Below are 21,371 nucleotides of genomic sequence, written 5' to 3' on the forward strand. Positions count from 1 at the left end.
TGAGGGCTCCATACTGGAGCAATGTTGATAGAGTGAGGGTATTGGGGACCGCAGGCAAGACCAGGCCCCCTTCAGACCCACCATGGGCTCCCATCCACACAAGGCAGCAGAAGTGAGCTGTGGGGACAGCTGATGTGCTGCTGCCAGCCCCACCAGCTGACAACCACAAGTTGTTACAGAGCATACATACACTCTCTGCAGGCTATGAAGACCAAGGCAGCACATCTGTGTCAATTCAAGGCACCAAAGAGTCTCAAAAGGGAAAGCTGTGTTAAGAGATATGCACTGAGGCACAGACTCTCAGCATGTGGCTGTCAAGAAGAACAGGTACAGGGAGCAGCATGTATAAAAACCCTACGTACAGCAGGTTGGAAAATCATGTACCATTTGCTTTGATTCTGCAGTTCCTAGCAGATGACCTTGAGGCCACAGAAGTGTCTTCATGGGACAAATGTGAGCTCCAGCCAAGTGTCACGGCAGGAACCAGAGAAAACACTGCACCAGGAACACCCCCATGTACGAGCTGCATATAGAAATTCTTGATATATACAGAAGCCAACAGCTACATCCTATGTTATTTTAGGAGACATAGACCCCTTTGGGTTGACACCACCTTTGGGGTATCCAGTGTCACCATCAGAAAGGTCTTCTGCAATCTTTTCCCTGACTTAAGCATACTTCAGTATTAACTGCTTTAACACACATTTCAGTACAAAACTATGCTCAACATCCATGAATATTTTCCATTTCCCAAAACCACTCAATTTCCAGAAAAACCAGACCCAAGTAGCCTCCTGTGAACAGCCCCGTAGGCACAGAACCTTTCAGGCATATGAAGCATGTTACAAGCTAAAAGAATTACTATTGTTTGAGACCATTATGTCTGATTTCTTTTAAGGTTACTTGCAACTCTCAAGATGCTTCTAATGGAGCTCAAGGAGCCCACCTGCAGCTAATTTAACCATTACACACTCCCATAGGTGGAAACAAGAGGCTGAGCTTAATGGTGTCGATAGCTCCCCAAGTTGTACTTCAATAGCAATTTACTTGTATTAACTTTGTTCCTATTAAGACAGCAAGAGATGAATTCTCTCCTTTCTGGAGGAAAAAAAAAAAAAAGGACCAATTTGATTCAGAATATTTACCTTGCAAAGTAAGAAAACAAATTGGAAGATCAAACCAGCTGTATCTTCAAGATTCTACATTCTAAAGCAGAGGAGTCACCTTAGAAGCGTTCTGCTCACCCACATCAGAGCTGCACCCTTTGCTTGCCCTGCAGCTCTCAAAGGTCATGACAAGAGCCCAGGACAGTAGGGAACAAGACAATTCACACAAACAGCTGACCCCAGCAAGTCCAGAGGCACTGATAAAGGTTAAGTTTGTTCTCAGCTTGATATGAAAAAAACATGGAAAAAACCTTACTGCCGGCAAGGTTTATCTTAACCCCACATGCATTAACAGGACCAAACCCCAAATCAAGATAGCAATAGGCAGATTGGAGAGATGAGGGAATAAGCAGTGACAAAACAACTCCTTGGCTGCCTACCTGTTGTCCTTGAACCCAAGGAAGAGGAACATGGTGCCCCAGTTGCATTTTGTCTACCATCAGACCCAATCCTAAAAAACTTTATTCAGACAATAGTCTCATTGACTTCAGTGGGAATTCTGCCAGAAAAAGAATGGCAGGATGATGGATCTATAGGATGAATAATTTACTTGACAAATAACAGCATTATGTGGCATGTGCATTATTCTATGAATAGAGTCTGATCAGTCCAGTGCAAGTGCATTTAATTCAGTGGGATTTATCACCACTGTTTTCAGTGGGTGGCAAGTTCAAATCCCAAGTGGCTAATTCTTTTCTAAAGCACGATTTTAGTGCCTCATCTTTATATGACGGGTGTTTTTCACCAGTCATTTTTCTGGCTGTGTTAAACCTTATTGCTTATTTGTATTTTTAATTGGTCCTCATATTGCTAGCAGAGGACAATCCATTACATTATAATCTCAAGGCTTGGCAGGCCCAAGAGGTGGGACCCTGTGAACTTCACAAAGTTCAACAAGGCCAAATGCAAGGTCCAGCGCATGGGCTGGTGCAATCCTGAGCATAAACACAGACTGGGCAGACACTGGATGGAGAGCAGTCCTGAAGGACTTGGGGGTGTTGCGTGACAAAGAAGCTCCCCATGACCCAGCTTCAGTGTGTGCTTGAGCCCAGAAACCACCTGCATCCTGGCCTGCATCCCCAGACTGTGAGCAGCAGCTGGTCAAGGGAGGGGATTCTCGCCCTTGGCTGCACTCAGGTGAGACCTCTCCCTCTGCAGTCCTGCATCCAGCTCTGGGGGGCAAAAACACAGGAGGGTCATGGAACTATTGGAGGAAGTCCAGAGGAGGCCACAGAGATGTTGCAAGGGCTGGAGCAGCTCTGTTCCAGAGACAGGCTGAGAGCTGGGGTGGTTCAGGCTGGAGAAGTTTTGTACCAAGTATACTGAGAAGCATTGAAGATGGGCTGTTACACTTTTCAGGCTGGAGTCTAAATTTTTACCAATCAGCAAAAAATAGTAGATCCACACACTGTTCACTGATTCCTTTTTTTAATATATCTTACAGATAGGAGAAAGGGACAGAGAAAAGTTTGAGACTAATACAGGGAATGGATATTTTGTAATCATTGGCATATCTGAATACATTTAAAATGCCTATTATAATTCTAAGAAATGTTCTAAAATATGTTGTTCTGAATCCCCTTTAACAAGATGGTCATTATCACCTTCAGTAGTCACAGATGATGTGCATGCACACACACTCAAACAGCCCACAGATACATCCCTGACAGCTCTGCATTTCTGAGCTGACACTTTACTACCACCCCTCTTCCCTGACACAAATTATAACCTTCTGGCCCCAGCGAGCATGCAAGATTGGTACTTAAACCCACAAAGTGACAGGTGCCTTGGGGTTTTCTCCCTACAAAATTGATGATCAAAAATGATGATCAGTCTTCCCAGAAGACTGAGAACACACACCACAGGCATAATAGAGGGGACCTCAAGTAATTTAGGCCCTATTTCTTCAAAGCCTGTGCTCCACATACAGCAGGACAGTCAAATTGACTTTAGTGGAGGTAATCAGGTGCTTAATGACAAACACATGCTTAAGTGCTTTGCTGGAAAAGAACTACAGATAACAGAAGAGCCGTTTAAGCAGTTATTGTACATGACATTCCACCATACTTCAGCAATTTGCTTGGAACATCACAGTTTACCTTGTCAACAGGTATATTGTTTTTTCACAAATGAATATTTATTAACCATACATCACTGAGATCTGTATCAGTGCTTCATACAATGAATAGCAATATAAATCTGCCCAAGCAATCCACTCAGTCTTAATCCTGCTAAAGTGACCACAATACTCAGCATGAGCTTTGGATGCATAAGAAAAGCTGGGATAAGGCCTAGAAACAGGGTTTTGTAGCCTACTGCCTCAGCCCTTCTCTTGCTGAATATAGCTGGAACTTTGCCAGCAATTTAAATGGAAGCTGGGCTAATTCCCTTATGTTTAAGATAAGCTCATCTTCAACACTGGACTTTCCACCAATAGGACTTAATGAGTACAAGGTCTGCCTCTTAGAATTCAGCTGCTTTCTGTGTGCATCTCAGCCATTCCAGCCAAGCTACTAACTTGGTCTTTAAAGCCTTGTTTTATCTTTAAGGGTTTGATTTTCCAAGGTACGTTTCACCAAAGCACCTGAAGAACTCAGCTGACTACTCAGAATTAAGGGACCTTAAGTCACTGGAATGAGCCCAAACCACATGCTGATTTTTATTTAAGAAAACAAACTTAATCAGCCTCAAAAGAAATGCCAACCCGTCTGTCCTGAAGGATCTGTAATGAAGACAATTGGGTAGGACTTTTTCTCCACATTTTTTCATGCTTTCCAGTTTTTTTATTCTTTAAATCCATTTTTTGAATAACATATTTTAAGTCAAAACAAACTTTAAAGCGAGTCTGAAATTTAAAATGTGTATTTAAATGGTAAAGAAAACTCACACATGAAATATTCACAACTATGCCAAGACCAAAAAGCAGTGCTAGAAAATGATTCCTGGTAATTTAACTCAAAATACTCTCATACTGTTAAAGTGATGAACACTATGAAACTAATAGAAAAGTTTCCAGCATAGGCATATTTTTCCTTTTTGTTGTTTAGAGATCCCATTTCCTCCTCTTTGCATGCAAAGTGCTGAGTGCAAGAACAATATATGCTGCCATACCATGAATTGTTTCCTGTGTTGTATGTACTCCACATGGAAAAAAACATGTACAGACCTTTGTGAGGGTCAGAATGCAATATTCCTGAGCTGCCTTATTATTTCATGGGTATTTTTCACTTAACCAGACCAATTCAGAAGGGGAGTTTAAAAGTGCCAGTTGTACTTTTTTCCAGAGCGAAAAAAACCCATGCCTGAAAGGCACAGCTGTTAACTATATCCTAACACTCAAAAAACAATTAGACCACCAAAGAACTAGAACAGAAAGACAACTGATGCAACAGCCCTACACATCAGGACAGCCACTAGTTAACAGGAAACTTCCACTTTTTCATAATTTCCTAATATTTCTTTTAACAGTATGAGAGCAATTACTTTGGACTAAAAATCCTTTAGCCCATTGGCTTGCCTCCTCTGGCAGAGATCAGACCTACTACGCTTATTTAGAGAAAACACCATGTGCAACAGTTCTCCCTCTCTAGATCACCATCTCAAATCACACTCTGACCACCAGTGACTGCTATGTGTTTTCTATGACATCAGCTGAAAATATCAGCCTAAGCCGCAGAAAAACAGCTTCTCTTTTGTCATAACAAGACTGCCCTGAGAAACAGGCATATCAAAACCAATCACATTGGATATGCAAGGGAGGCAAAGGCACACAGAGTTTTCTTACAGCATCTCCCAGGGCTGATAACTGAGAAACACAATGTGAAGGTGACTGCACAGTAGCAAACAGTTTTCCCATCTCTGTAATACCAGCTCATTCTGTTTGAATTCCTCCTAAAGCATCCTGGTTACTGAGCAGCTGAGAAGATGAATGTAACTCTGCCCTTATCTGCATGGCTCAGCATACAAATTAAACTGGGACAAGGAACAAAGTTCTGAACTTGGTCATGTGAGAAGCTGTCACACAGCCTAAGGAAAATCAAGTAGAATACTCAAGGAGTAAGGGTTGAATAACATAAGCAGAAGTGTCTAGTTCTAGTTTCACATACTTCAAAAGAGAATTAATGAAAACAGGTTTCATGTGACCAGTCAGTAACTTACTGCACACACCTTTCAGAAGTTCCTCCCCCAGCAATGTGAAAATAACACCACAGTGAACACCAAGGATTCACAGCTGGTTCCATGAACACCAGCATCAAATGCACAGCACTAAGGATTTAACTGGCCCTTTCCAACCCCTTCCCTTTAACTGGGAGGATTGATGAGAAAGCTACCTGTGCTCAAGAGTCCCTGACTGCCACTCCCAAGGTTCTGTAATCCTCTTTCATAGTTCTTCAACTGCTCAGGGCTGCATCAGAAGTTCTCAGTAGAACATTTCCAAGTACCACGTTCTCTTAAAGCAGTGAACTTCATAAATATCATTTTAAGAGAACATTTCTAGAAAGTCATTTTTGCTCTCTGGAATGGTCCAACAGGCTAGACGTGCAGGACAGAGGGATAGGCTGGAGCACCTATGCTATGAAGAAAAGCAGAGAGAAATGGACTTGTTCAGGCTGGAGAAGTAGCTGCAGAGACTTTGAAGCAGCTTCCAGTGCCTAAAGGGGCTGAAAACAAATCTGGAGAGGGGTTTTTAACAATGACCTGTAGGGACAGGACAAGAGAGAATGGCTTTAACCTGACAGAGGGGAGAAATTAGGGAGAAATTCTTCCCTGTGAGGGTGCTGAGGCGCTGGCACAGGGTGCCCAGAGAAGCTGTGGCTGCCCCATCCCTGGCAGTGTTCAAGGCCAGGTTGGACGTGGGCTTGGACCAACCTGGTCTAGTGGAAGGTGTCTCTGCCCATGGCAGGGAGTTGGAACTGCACGAGCTTTAAGGTCTCTTCCAACCCAAACCATTCATGATTCCATGATACTGCAGGTTGTGACAAGGTCATACATGCTCCACTGAGCCATTGTAATGCAAAGCAGCCACCTCCCCTAGCTCTCCCAAAATTTTTGCTTAGGACTTACGTAGTGCGACATATACAACAGCACTTTTAAAAGTGCCAGATTTAATCTTAATATATGCCTCAAAAGCTACCTATAATATCTGATAAACTTAAAAGAACTCCTGGCTCTTTTTTCCCTGCCAGGTAAAAAAAACCCAAACAAGTAAAATCACAACATGTTGGACTTTAACTGGATTGTGAAATAATTCAAAACAGCTTTTAAAAATCCAATCTGTTCCTCTTGGAAAACAGTGCCCTTAAATGCTTATAGAATGGTACAAGTTCATCTTCCAAAAGTACTATTTCATAACAGATTAAAAAGACGACACAGTACTTAGAGTGCAAGTGTGAATAGCATCACTAAAATACTTGAAATACTTTCTTCTAGCAGGACAAAGTGCCCCAACTTTCATTTGTCTAGCTGGGCGCTCAGAAAAGACTGTTTTTAACTATGTGTCAGAATTTGAAGTTAATTAAAACTAATTGCTCACTGTACTGTAAGTGATGCCAGCGCATTTTCAAATAGCTCTGTTTCCATGGGATGATTTACTTGACACTGGTGTCTCTCATTAACTGAATTGGGGGTTTGTCTTAATTGTATTGTTCCAGTTGTTTATCTTCCCTTTCTGCCTTGCAACTTTCCATGAGAGGTCATAAATAGCAAAGTTCAGAGCTAACACTGACACTTTATCAACATGAGAAAAATCATCCTAGAATATAAACTAGTTTGTCAGAATAAATGAACTCCTCTGACATCTCACATTACTGTTACCACCAGCCACCACTTTTTCTCCTCAATACTTGTGTGTTCAGCTTAGTGGCAGAACTTAAGAGCTCAGAACCACCATGCTTCTTAGCTGATACAACATAATTCATTATCCCTACCATATTGGTGTGAAATAAAGTATATCTCCTTAATGAGTGCAAAAACACAATCAGAAAAGATACTGCTGCTACTCTCACATATCACTAGCCTATTTGCAGACCATTTCAACTTTGTGTGTCCAGGGAACAAGTTTCCACATGCTGGATCACATCAAGTACCTCTTCCCTTCATAGGGAGGGTAGGAAGGATGCAAACCCAGGGTTAAATAAGGGTAAACATACCCAGGCACAAGTTTCTGCAGCTGTCATCCAGCAAGAGGGGTGGAGGACTGCAGCAGCAGATGGGGATTATGTCTGGAAGGCACACAGGAAAGGGAGGAGAAGCCTCTGGATTTCCAGCACAACACAGACTGAACCTACCGAAAAAGCATAAGCCTTCCTGCAACTATGACTCAAGCAGAAAGCAGGCTGGTTGCCACCACACTCATGTATGTCACAGCAGGTTCACATCATCTGCTTTTTTTACTTTCTGATTTAGCACTTGTACTTTCAATTTGCCCAACTTCCCCAGCTTCCCCCCATCTGACACCTAGAAAGCATGCTACGATCAAATTTTGTAACTAAAAGAGGCTGGACTTGAGAAAGAAATGGTTTACTACAAATGTGATAAAGCACTGGCACAGGTTGCCCAGAGAGGTGGTGGATGCACCATCCCTGGAGACATTCAAGGCCAGGCTGGATGTGGCTGTGGGCAAGCTGGTCTAGTTGAAGATGTCCCTGCTTATTACAGGATGTTAGACTAGATGACCTAAGAAAGTTCTTTCTAATCCAAACTATTGTGATTCTATGATTCTAGAACTGTTGTCAGCCTCGTGGCATCCCACCTGCAACCCCCAGTATTGGTGGCAACAAAGGTTCCCATAGGCAGCCTTCTAATGCATGGCACAAGAATCGTTACTTTCCCTAGGATTTGGCTATAGGGGTTACGTCAGGGTTCCAACAGTAGACCCATGTGAAGTTGACCAGGCAGCCAGCATGCAGCACCTGCCTTTGATCAAAGCATGCTCCAGACAGCACACACAGCATCATAGGCACCAATAACCAGGAGAGACCAAGTAGGTCTTGAAAATAAACATCTGCTGCTACAGAAAAGGTATTTAAGGGGACCAGCTGGTGTATCTTTATATTGTATAGACCAAGAACATGCCTTCAAATTTGCTTAATGCAAACTTGCCCCATTGCCTGAAGTCAAATGCTGCACAAATGCATTCCAAGTGTCAAGAATCCTATTCAAGCTCAGCTCCAAAGATCCAGTAATCAAATAAGAGAGATGGGTCACTCTCTAGACAGCCTGGTACTTATTATGTTATACTTCTGGGTAAGAGCCTCTGTTAAGCTCCTCAGCACATGCCCTCCAGGACTTGCATAGAGGCACACACTAGTTGTATGAGCTGCTGTAGGGGAGGGTTGTGTTAAAAAATGCTGCCATGGAGACTGACAATCATTTACCAGTAAAATCTGCAGTGGAGAAAGGAACAAACAGGCAGACATGAAAAGAGGACCACGTTTCTCCAAGTCCGACTTCCAGATGTTAGAGCTATACTCTACTCCTAGTCCAATTCATAATGAAGAGCAACAGCAGCTTGGTAGCCTGAAGGCTGGAACAGCAACAGCCAAACAAGCATAAGCCACTGCTGAAGCACGCCAGGGAAGATGGCCTATGCACTCTGAAACATGTTTGTTTAAAATATGCTATTCCTCAGGAAATGCATGTTGAAAAGAACTATTTCTAATTGGCATTCTGTGTTGTCAGCTTTAGACAACCACCCCTGCTAAAGGTCTCAGTCTACAATAAACATTTCCAAAGGGAGAATCCTGGAGAAGAAATCTGCAGGAGAGCTGCAAAAAGCTTTGTATTCCTATAATGCTGGGGCAAGTCCACTGTCCTTGGCTCCCCTCTAGTTCTGCTCAATCCATTTGTTCCAAATGGACTTGTGGAGGTATCCCTCAGAACAAGAGCTGGAAATGGTGGAATTGGGCAGGTCTCCTACATGACTTGGTCTGCAGGATCCTTGTCTGGGCAATACTCAGCACCTTCCCAATCTGAGGAAGTATGGCAGAAAACCAGAAAGATGAAAAGGAAGCACAATGGGCTACATTTAAATGTACATTGCATATTAGATATACCACTGTCTTTCTCAACTATATTTAAAGTGTTAGTTTTTTTGTTAAATATTTGAAGTCATCTGTTACTGTTTTGCCTTACACTGTAGAATGGCTTAGATTAGATCTGATGCAAGAAGAAATCCCAGAGCTGGAAAGCATTTTTCAAAGTGAAAGAACATGAATGAAACAGCCCAAATAGATTCATGTGTCAGTGCACGCTCTTCCCTGTTAGTTTTGTTCAGGAATACTACAGCAATTGCTGCAGTTCCTCACATAAGGGACCCAGAGGAATTCAACCCCTTTAGTTTCAATCCTACCAGCTCTTGTCAAAGTCCCAATTTCAGTAAGTTCTTTTTGTTGCAGCAGGTCTGTATTAGTGGTTTTAGCCAGTGGATCAGAAGTTCAAATTGCAGCTCATTTGGGGAGGCATCTCTGCAGTCTTCTGGTACATGAGTTTCATGGTGCTTCCACTAACAGAGGGCATAACAGGCAATAACAGAACACCTCTGCTTGGAGGTAAGTCTCCTGCACCTTCTCACAGCACACACTGCTCCCGAGGATACTTAGGCAGGTCCTGACTTCATCTGCTAGACCCTGATTTTCCATGCACATGACTAATCTCTCTTCTCCAGAAGACTGCAGGAAAAAGCAGATGAGCCCTGAGCGAGTATAAATTAATGCTGACATTTGCTGGAATAATGTACTCTCTTGAGCCTCTGCATCTATGACGCCAATTGAGGCTGTTGGCGACATGAGTTTATAGGCATCTTCCTGCTAAATCAGAGCATCAGCTGCACAAATCAAGCACTTGGGAGACATCATGAGATTTGTGAGAGTCCCTGGAGGACTCCAGGTCCATAAAGCCATAGCTAGATTCTCAGCCATCTATTCTCACTGACTGCTGGGATTTCTTAGAGGCAATCTTCAGTGACAAAACTGAAGATAAATCCCACCCGTACTCACAAAGCAACAGGAAAGCTTTGTTTGACTTTCAAGTACAGATTATTCAGTGGTGATAACACTACTTATTACACACAGCTCATTTTCCTTCTTCAAAACCAAGTCCAGGGCTAGTTGTAAGTGGATTTCTGCCCTGAACAACAGATCTGGAACAAATGTGGTCCCCAAAACATGTCACCCAAGGTCTTCCTCAAGTTCTTCACACAGTTGGAGAGCTGAATGAATAGGAATCTTTCCACCTAATGGTAACTATGTGCCTGACCCAAGAATCTTCAGAACCAGTGCAAAGCAAATCTGAGCCCACTGGGCTTCAGGACAGGTCTGCTGTGGCCTGGTTCTCCTGTACATGTCTCATCTATGACCATAGAGACAAGGGCTGGTGCAATGCTGTAACTCACAAAAAGGACCCTCATTTTCTGCACTGTTTTCATACTGCCACTTGGGGAACCTTCGGGTTCCATGGCAACAGTTTCAGCTCACCAGGACAACCTCAGGTGAAGCTGGGGATGCTGGTGGGTTTTTGATAGGGTTTACATACTTCCACCAAGCAATGCATTAGCCACAGCTCTCCTCCCCCTGCAGTGGCACTGTATGTGAAGTCAGCATGCAAGAAATTATCCCTTTAAATTAGGAGTTTAAGAAGTAGAGAGTCTTAAAATCCATCAGTAAACTAGATATTAAGATTTAGTATATACTCACAATTTAAATTTGCACTGAAACATCTTGGTATGTGGCAAGCTTCTTTGTGAAGGAAGAAGTAGAGAGTAAGCCTGGGGTTTTTTTAGCTCTGATACGCCACTTAAGCTGTGCCATGCTTCATTTGCTAAAATGGAATATAATGTGTCTTTGTGTTGAATTATGCTTGGGCTGGTTATTAAATGAAAACTATAATTCCATTATAGCTATAAGAAATGGAAGTGCTGCATGTGGCTGTGTGCAATCCATTAACTGGCTTATGGAGCCAAAGACCCTTCAGAGACTATTACAAATCCATCCAATGTCCCTCTCTGACAGATCTTACATTCTGATATCTGCTTTAGATGCAAGCAGCATTAGACTGTATAGAACCACTATTGCTCAAGCTTTATACACTTTAAGCCAACAAAGAATATCCTGAGCTTGAAGTTATTCCTCATGTACTGTTTTTAGATAAGCATGTGATGCATGGAGAAAAACCTAACTGGTTCATTCAGAATACATTGTGTTAAAGATTATTCATGGACTGCTGACATTTACATTAATGGACACCTTGACTTGCCTCTTGGAGGGCAATAATTAACCTAATAGGGCTCAATTTGGAAGGGGAAAACTGCACCTTGAGGATATTTGTAAAGGCATAAAGTGGGAATAAACAGGAGATTTTCCTTAGTTAACTGGCACAGGTGGCGCAGAGATGCTGTGGCTGCCCCATCCCTGGCAGTGTTCAAGGCTAGGTTGGATGGGGCTTGAAGCAACCTGCTCTAGTGGAAGGTGTCCCTGCCCATGGCAGGGGGGTTGGAACTTCTGTGTCATTTTGTTATTTTTTATATGAAGCATGCAAATTTTTGTGTGCAGAACTTTTAATTTGGAAATTATTTACAATGGTTCAGCATGATCACTGGTTTTTCAACAATATTCTGTAAAGCAATCTGATGATCCAGATTTGAGTCTGCATGGATTATATTTGAAAAAGGTGATGTCAACAATGTGAAAATCAGTCTCTTAATTTCCTTGGTATAATCTGATGTGGGAGGGCAGCTTGGCTTTAATATAACACAAAAGATAATGACTCAAAAAGATACTAGGTAAAAGCAGAAGCTGGATCCAAGTTTCAAGTAGGAATATGTTTTACTACCCCAAAAATGAGCCTTTGCTCTTATTTTTATTTTGTTAAGAGAATTTTCCAAGCTGTTTGATAGAATCAGTTCTCTCTCAATTATCCATTACATATTCACCCACCCATTCAAGTACTCAGAAAGTATTATCTGGAAATGGTTATCACAGAATGAAGTCTTAGCTACCAGTTACTCTGAAGGAATAGATTGACAGACAAGACTCATGAATGTGTGAGATACAGAAGATACACAGAAGTTGGTTTGTCACCAAAAGAAGTGAAAATACTCCCATAGTTGCAAGAAGCTAAACCTTTTGTGCTTGGCAGCATTCAGATCAGGCTAAGCACAGAAGGAACACCTTCGAAAAGGTGGGTGAGATTGGGAAACCAGATCTAAGCAACTGAAAATTGAGAGCTGGCTCATTTTGCCACTATTCAAGAGAGCACTGAGCATCTCTTTGCTGATGTTCAGAGACTCATTCCTATTAACATCTACAAGGGAGAGAAATGTGTAAGACAGCCATGAGGAAGAACCAAGTGAAAATTCTGAGGTGCTTGGAGAGAACAATAGCATCTACAGTCCAGTATGTTAGCTCTGGCAATGCCAGAGTTTTCAAAGATGTCTTTACTTAAGTTAGACAATCTTATGTGGTTAGTACATTTTCTGGCGATAGAGTGAGAGCCGATGTACTACAAATGCATGACTCATGCAGGCTGTTACATTTCATTTCCTTCTGAGTGAAGACAACTGCTGTCATCTTTGTCTTGGGGCCAGAATTTTGGGTAATCTACCTTTGACACAGCCCTAAGCAAGTCGAGATTTCTTTCTCTGCCAGTTCCCAAACCCTCTTCTAGACTGAACACAAATGTAAAAAGCTGAAGCAATTCCTCAGCAGCAGGAGGTGGCTATGCAATGGGCTGCCTGAGCAAGGCAGTAGGATCATGGAATGGTTTGGGTAGGCAAGGACCTTTGAGGTCATCCTGCTCCAGTCCCCTGCCACCTTCCACCAGAGCAGGCTGCTCCAAGCCCCTGTGTCCAACCTGGCCTTGAACACTGCCAGGGATGGGGCAGCCACAGCTTCTCTGGGCACCCTGTGCCAGTGCCTCAGCACCCTCACAGGGAAGAACTTCTGCCTAATGTCTAATCTCAATCTACCTTCAACAACCTTTCTGTAATCTTCGCCGCTACTGTGCATTTTTTCTGCACTTACATTTCCACCATCATTTACAGCATTACCTCCACTAAATGTTTTTATTCTTTAAATAAGAGAGAATCTTAAATAAACATCATGCATATATTAATATACATAAAACAAGTTGCAGCTCTTTAGCTGATATGAAACACTGCCACTGTGCACACAGAGATCAACAAAACATCTATTTGGAAAGCCTGTTATGATCTCTCATACCTCAGTACAGGAGTCAAGAGACAGCCCCACCTCCAAAATATCCCATGTACTTTACAGGAATGAGCTCTGAACTACAGGAGACAGGAATCCAAGGGGAATTTTGCTATTTTTGTTGACCTGTTATTACCAAGGGGCAGTGCAATTTCAAGTTACATGGCACTCCACCAGCAGGAATTTTCCTGTGGACATCTTTCTTCATTCAGAAATAGCATTTGGAAGATCTGAGAGCAGATGCTTACTCAGAGGTGATAAAGGAGGGAAACCTGTCCAACTTGGCAGCATCTAAGAGCATCTGGTAGCAATAACACATCAAGGATTACTATTTGCCCTAAAGAGGCTCTCTTCCTAATGCAATCTTCTACACAAAACCCCTCCTGTAACTGGCTACAAGAACTCAAAATTCATCTTCTTTCTACTCTTCCCACTTCCTTCAATACCACATCAAGCTTGTGGCCAAAAGGGATCTTTTTGTTCCCCGTAGGTGAAACAAATGAGTGGGGCACTTGCTCCCTTACTCCCCCCCTCACCCATCCCCATTTTGAAAAAAGGAAGAATAATGATAGGAAATAGGAGAGGAACCAGAGCAGACCAGAACAGTGTACTTGAGTGAAACATCTTGCTGTAAACAGGAGTGGGACATAATCCACCTTGCTAACTCATGTTACTGGCAGATACTCTTTCAAACCACATTTAAGGTCCTCCTGATCAGTTCAGGCTCCAAAGCCCCTTCTTATGAATTCCTGAGAAACCTAAATGTATCTTTTAATGGTCAGGCTAAAAATCTGCAATCACACCCACTCCAAATTATTGTAATTGAAGAAGTTCTTTAAATAGCAGAATTCAACTCTATGATACCTCAGTTCACCCATGAGAAAAGAGGCATGACAGTAGTCATTTTTCCAGGACAAAAGCATTCTTCATGTTAAGCTTCCTGCACTGAATCATTTTTCCTAGTTTTATTTCCTTTCTGGAAAGACTTTTTGCTCCCGGTACTTTTCACAACAGAAAGAATATATACTGAAGTTTGCAATAAGAATGTCCACAGCTGCTCACTGCAGCAGGGAAAATATACAAATGCTCCCTCCTGTGTCCCTTGTATATCATCAATCTGCATTCCCATTTACCCTGGCACAAGGACAGTGGAGTTTACTGAAACTCCCAGACTTGAACTAACCAGCCCTCATCCTTCTTACTGTTCAATTGCAAGAAAAGAAAACTGCTTTGATAGAGCAGAGGGCTGGAGGTCTCTTGGCATAAGGTCAGGCAACTGGAGTTGCATTTAGCTGGCAGAAATGGGCACACGGGCTGCTTCTGCTTTTCAGGTAATGGCCCTCTTCAGGGGTTCTCTGTTAAGAAGCAGCCTGCAAAAAGAGGCATTGCCACGATTTAGAATTCCACCTGAAAAAGGGTAGGAATTCCACATGACATATAAGATTTCAGCAAGGGGGGACAGAGCTCCAAACCAGGGTACTAGGAGTTCAAATAGAAACATAAAGCTTCCTATTAAAAGACAAAGACAGTTCAACATACTTCATATGAAGAAATATTCAAGCCATAAAAGACAATTAAATCTTGCATGGATCACAATCCTCTTTCCATGACACTTTCTCCATGCAGTAACCAGTCTGGCCTCAGCAATCCATCTACTACTACCTCAATAATAGAGTTTATATCAACAGAAGAGGACTACAGCCATTATAGTAGCTCTTGCTACTATAAACTTTGCATTTTAAACATGGCATTTTACTGCTATTTAGTAATTTTACAGTATTTTTTCCCCATTTTGGAGTAACTAGATGTCAATATCTCCAGTTGAAGGCTACACATGAATTCTTGAGCATTTCCCTTCTAGAGAACACCCCTGATTTTTATTTTTTTTCCCTTTTACCTTTCTTCTTAGTTACAACAAAACAAACCTTTCCTTTCAAAGGCCAGACTTCCTCTCCAGATGGAAAAACCCTGGAGCTGTGGTATATGGGAAAAGACACCTCCGTTGTAATAAAATTTTTTGTAAGAAACAGGACAGAATTTCTGCTGATAAAAAGACAATTTTCAAGTAATGCCCATTAATTTCAGCATGATTTTTTCTTACCACTGCTTTAGGTTAGCAGTATAGCTATGTGATTTCCCCATTAGATCCTTTTGTGAACACCAAGATGACAGAACACACAATACACCAGTAAATCATCAACAACAAAAAATTACTGAATACTTATTTTTATAATTTCCCCAGAGACATAGAAATTTCTCATTAAAAGAGGGCCTGGCTGCAAAGAATGAATCCATATAACAAACAGGGATTACTATACTGCTGATTGAACACATGGAATATATACAGCAAGATGATAAACATAGATTTTATGCATCACTGTACAGACTACACAACAAAATCTCTGCTTCCCACAAATGTAACAAAGGAATAAACATGTTACAGCTATGGATCCATTGCACCAAGTTCTGTGTTTAAGAGGTCTCCAGAGCAGTATTTAATGCTAGGTACTCTCTGGTTGACAGCACATTCCAATACAGGCCCCTTTATTCTCTAATCTATTATATTATTAAAGCTAAAAACTGTTTTTTCCTGTTTGTCTTCTTCATACATTTCTAAACAATGACAGAAAGTTTCTGAAACCCCTCTTTCCATACCAAAAAGGTTATACTTTCACCAATTTCCAAGGTATCCTTGTTTATTAAGTGTACTCTGACTCCACCCACCAGTAAAGGAATCCCACACAATGGGTGGAAACTAAACACTGTCTTTTGAAAACTGGATTGTGTGCAAGGAATCACAGAATAGCTTGATGCAGTGCCTGTTAAGAGTCATGGGAATTTCTTTACTCAATCCAACAACCTCCAGATCACTCAATTTTCCTTAAAGAAAAGGCTTTGGGAGTTGTCAATTAACCTGAAGCTGCATAACATTAACCTTTTCCCAAGTAAGAAGGGTATGTCTCACTGGGGCTCTGGCTGAACCTTACCTGGGCTACTAAAAGATCCCTATTCCCATAGAACCGTTCCAAAAACCAGCAAGAAACAGATGATCAACTGCTGGTTTTAAAGCAAATCTCCCTTCTGAAACTGGTGACACAGTCTAAAGTTGTTGTTACCTGAACAGGGGTTTATTACGGGTTTTGTATTGTGATCATCACCTATGTTTAAAGCTTTACTAAAAAAGCAATATGTAATGAGGCTTATTAATAAAAAAATTAAAATCTTGCACATATGTTCATTGAGGACCTCAGTGCTGGCTTTTAAACTACTATTACTACTTGCAAGACTGAGCATAAATCCTCCCAGCTACAGAACCAGAGCCTGCAGAGTGGACAAAGATGCTGCACAGTGGCTTTCAGAGATGTTGTACCAATTTATTCACAAGTCCAAAACAAAATCTGTTCTAATTGCATTGAATCAGCCTCATTTCCTTTGAAGATACCAGTTTTATCTCAGACCTTGGTAACTGAGCATCATCTGTTTGTTGTTTGCATTCAAATGAAGTCCTAACTAGTACATCTCCTGGTAAAGAAAGAGTGGCATTGAGTAATTCTAATCAGTTCCTTTATGAGAAAGTCTGTTTGCCTTCTGCCCATGTTTGCTGTCTGCATGCTAATTCACCCTTGCTTAAACATTCAATGCTGTCAGCACTTATCCAAATAAATCTATTCTCTTTTTAAACTGCATTAGAGAGGTATAGTAAATGATTATTCATCTGGACTGCATCATTCCCGAGATAGACACATACATATAAATGCTACCACGAGACAGTGCAAAACACATACTTGCGTTAACTGCAGTGTACAATTACTTTTTTTTCTGGACTTAGAATCGTTTTTATGTATTCCATCTCCTCTATCTTGTGGAATATGCCGCCATTTACTAAATTCACTAGAGAAAACCTATGGCCTACTGCCCTACATTAAAGCCCTGCTAATTAATTACAGATATTCATTCAGGGCTGTGTTCTGGATCAATGGGAGGAAAAAACGTGTCCCATACTTTCCCTTTGTTTTTACATTTCCACACCACAGCTAATGGCTCTTGTATTGAAACTCTATGCTGAATGTAATGAGATGCAATATTCTTCCACATCCATGGTTACTATTTACTAACAAAACTGATGATGTCAGGAATTTAATTAGGTTGTTTCTAGCACAGAGATTTTAAACCATGAAATCATTATAGTGTCTAATCTTTTCTTTGTTTGGGTTTTATATAAAAGCAAGCCCCAAACTAAACACCATTCCTATGCTGCAGAAAGCTGAGCTGCTAAGGGCTTGCCAGCCATAACACACTAACAGGTTTAAGAGTAATTAACACAAGCTATTCCATACACTTAGTTTTTCAAACCACACCACAGCAGCAATTGCCACTAGTACTGCTGTGCTTTAAGGTTGGACCAGTGTTTTTACAACAAATCCTTACTTTGGGGGTTTATAACTTGGCTGTAAAAATGAGCTTTGGGCTAAAATTTCACCTATGTGTCAAAAAAAAAAATAATAATAAAAAAAAAATTAGTGTTTTAACACCAGAGTTGTTTTAAACCAGCACAGAGGTGGGAATATGCTGGGGTACCCCTTCTCTCCACTACTACTGTTGAGTGGGTGCAAGAGCTGTGGAAATGCCCCTGTATTTGTACGTCTGCATAATCCGGTTATATATATGTATTTGTCAAGTCCTTACTGCCCTCAAAGATCCTGGGATTCTGACACTAAGCTGGTCTTCAGTAGGAGAATCACCCTGTCACAATGCTGCTGCCTGCAACAGCTCCATATTACAGAAATAAGGATGAGAACAGACAAAGCACATCACACAGCTGGTCATCCCTCCCAGCTCAGCTTACAAACCTGGGACCACATGTTACTCCAAGTTGGGATAATCAGGGGGCTCTATGCAGCAGAGATGAAGACTCAGTTCAACCAGGGAACATCTATAGGATTTTGTCCAGACACAAGCTGGAGGATTAGCAACAAACAAGGAAGTATGGTAATTAGTATCTGTCACCTTCTCTGTACTAATCTAAGTAAAACGAAGCATAGAGCTCAGGGCAGCCCTGAATATGGTCTTTGTACCTGTTTTCATAGACTAACACGACCTGCAATCCAGCATAATCAGAGAACTTGGAATTAGAAATGGAAATTTAGATTGGAAAACATCTTCCAAGACCCCTTTTTTTTTTTTTGCATGATATCAAGATAGTTTCCATTGGCTACACTGAAGGTGGTTTGGAAATGCTGCTCTTTACCATCAACATCATACTCATATCAAGTTTCGGGCCACCTGTTATATCTCCTACTTAAGCTGATCACCAAGTAAATAGCTATCTATTAATTATCTCTGCACAAAAGCCACACTGCATAATGGAGTCATGGTCCTCCCAAGGAGCCTACTATGGTACAGACAAGTGACAAATGTGAGGATTACTGTAATACCATTGGGAGAATCAGAGCATGCCAGGAAAACACAGTCCTGTTCATCTCTATAAAAGGGATAAACCCGTTCTTTATCACTATTGCCACCAAAGCTTCTCAATGTACAACATACACAGGCTGAACAAAAGCAGTAGGATATCAGACAAACCAAAGAACCTCATTAAACCCAGATTTCCCAGAGTCATATTTCTGGAGCTTTGACAACTTCCTCTGTCATCAAGAGGGGGAATTTCACTCAAGTGTCTGAAGTTCTAAGTGACAGGAATGTGATCACACTTCAGAGTCAAAAAGTACCAAAAAATCAAAGGTAGAACTTCAAAGCAAAACAAGATAGAAGCCAAACTCCAGTAAATCATCACATGGAATTCCTAGAGGCACCAGAGTATAATTTTCCTGAGCGTATCCTTCTGAATAGAAAGCTATTGAAAGGTGGATTGGTAGAAGACCGTTGCACTGGAGTTTTAAGATTGTGGTTTAGTTTTGTCACATAAAAACAACGCAGATTTATTTCATGTAGCAAGACTTTCAGGAAGCTCAAGATAAGCCCTGAAAAGGATTTCAGTGGACTAAGAGGTGGTGCAGTTTTACCTTTTGAACAATTAAGATTCTGCTGAAAAACACTAACTTTGTTTGATCAAAGCCTTCTGTCAACCTAAGCGAATTGTTGTGGTTGCAGAAGAAACCAGAACCTGAAGTTTCCGCAGTTCAATCCCACTTATTTTCCTTGTTATTTCTGAAATACCTCAACCTTCAAGTTAAAATATTCTCAGAAATTCTTTTGAAGTTTAACATTTTAATCCTTGAAAATGAGACTGGACTTTAAGGTCACTGTACTTCGTTTCTGATTCACCAAATGGTAGACATCAACTGAATCAATGATGTGATCATCCCATGCCCCTGAATAAGCTCAACTGGAATGTTAGGATTGCTTTTCACAAAAGTTTGGACCAGATTTACCCACATTCGTTTATCTAAATTTTTCTATGAACCCATCTCTCAGTTATTCAGAGAGATCTTAAAGGTAGTTCCCACCTCTGTAGAGTTCAATTTTTAGGTTTCTGGTAAAGGCCATAAAATCCTTCTATCGTATTTTTTAACAGGCTCATATCAGTTCTCCAGGAAAAAGGAAATAATCTGCTCATCCCTGTACAAGCCAGAAGTAATGACTGAAGACACCTTTGGACAGAAGGAGGGATCATGTAAAATAATGTAAAAGGATGATGTAAAATCACACCACACAAGTTCAGTTCCACACACTGCAGTGGTAGATACCTATACGTATGAAGGCTATCTGCAGATCTATGGGTGCTGGAGGATCAAAACTCAAGTGCAGCACCCATTTCTAGCAATATTGCTCACAATTCAATGCAGGCCCTCCCCCAGGGCTGACCTTTGCCCATCCTAGTCCTCAGTCAGAGGGGAAAGCTCACCAGTTTTCTACAGAGTAGTGCTGCCCTTTGCCCTCTGCACTATGTCTGCCACATTAACCTGGTGGCATACAACTGCACTACCTCCCTGTGACAGCTCTGCACAGCACCTGATGCAATAAGAGTATTTTGTGCCATTTAGTTTTGCTTCCCCATTATTCCAAAGTCAAGCTCCCAAAATAAATAAAGGGGACTCACGCATGTCCCCATTTGTGAATGGGGGACCACACCAGGGCTTCTAAACCCACAACTTTCTACATTTTGGGGGTGAAGCTGCCAAGATGTTCCAGGAGCAGCTGGAAGTATTGCGGTTAAAAGACTTGGTGATAATCACTTCTCCAGAAAAGTTTTGAATAAAGAGATGGTTCATAAGTCACCTTAAAGCAGCAGGCAGAGATGACACTGAAGATGAACCCGAGAGTAACTGTATTACTTAAGTGAATGACAACACCTATTCTAGCTGAGCCTTCAATTACTTCGACTTTAAATTGAAAAGCATTCCCTTTATTTTTGTTCCAGGTTCACATAATCAGTTTCTCCCCTTCTTTGATCACTTAACAACATGCATTTCTCCTGCATAGAGCTGTGCTATTGTTTCCATCAGGCTCCAGAGCACAACTGTGCACTGTTATTGCACAAAAAGCAGAAACAGCAAGTTTTGGCATTCTGCCATTGCCATTTCACCTATTTTCATCTTAAGTGCAAACTATTCACTGCTCGGCAAAGAGTGGAAAGGGCAAAAATATGAGCTGAAAGTCGAAGACTTTGTGCTCACTGTGCTGTATTTTCATGGGCTGAAATTCACCCATGATCAACTGATCTAAGAGTCACCAAAAAGCACCAGAAAAAGTTGCATAGGAAGAGAAGTAAAAACCCTTGGACAAATCTTCCCTCCCCAGTATGTGAAGATAGTGAAGGATTAGCAAGATCTTAGGGTTTTTTACCCTTAGAAAATGCTATGTTAATCACTTGGTTTGTCAAAGGACATAAGAGAAGGCAGAGCAGAGTTGCGGGAGGACAGGTATATCCTCAGCACACTTGTGTTACTTTCTGCCTTCCACCATATAAAAGTAGGATGAACATATGACTATAGGATGAAAGAACAAGGCTAGCAAAGAGATGGCTTCAATCTCTGGT

The sequence above is a fragment of the Melopsittacus undulatus genome, chromosome 6 (assembly GCF_012275295.1).
Source record: "Melopsittacus undulatus isolate bMelUnd1 chromosome 6, bMelUnd1.mat.Z, whole genome shotgun sequence".
Classification (NCBI taxonomy): Eukaryota; Metazoa; Chordata; class Aves; order Psittaciformes; family Psittaculidae; genus Melopsittacus; species Melopsittacus undulatus.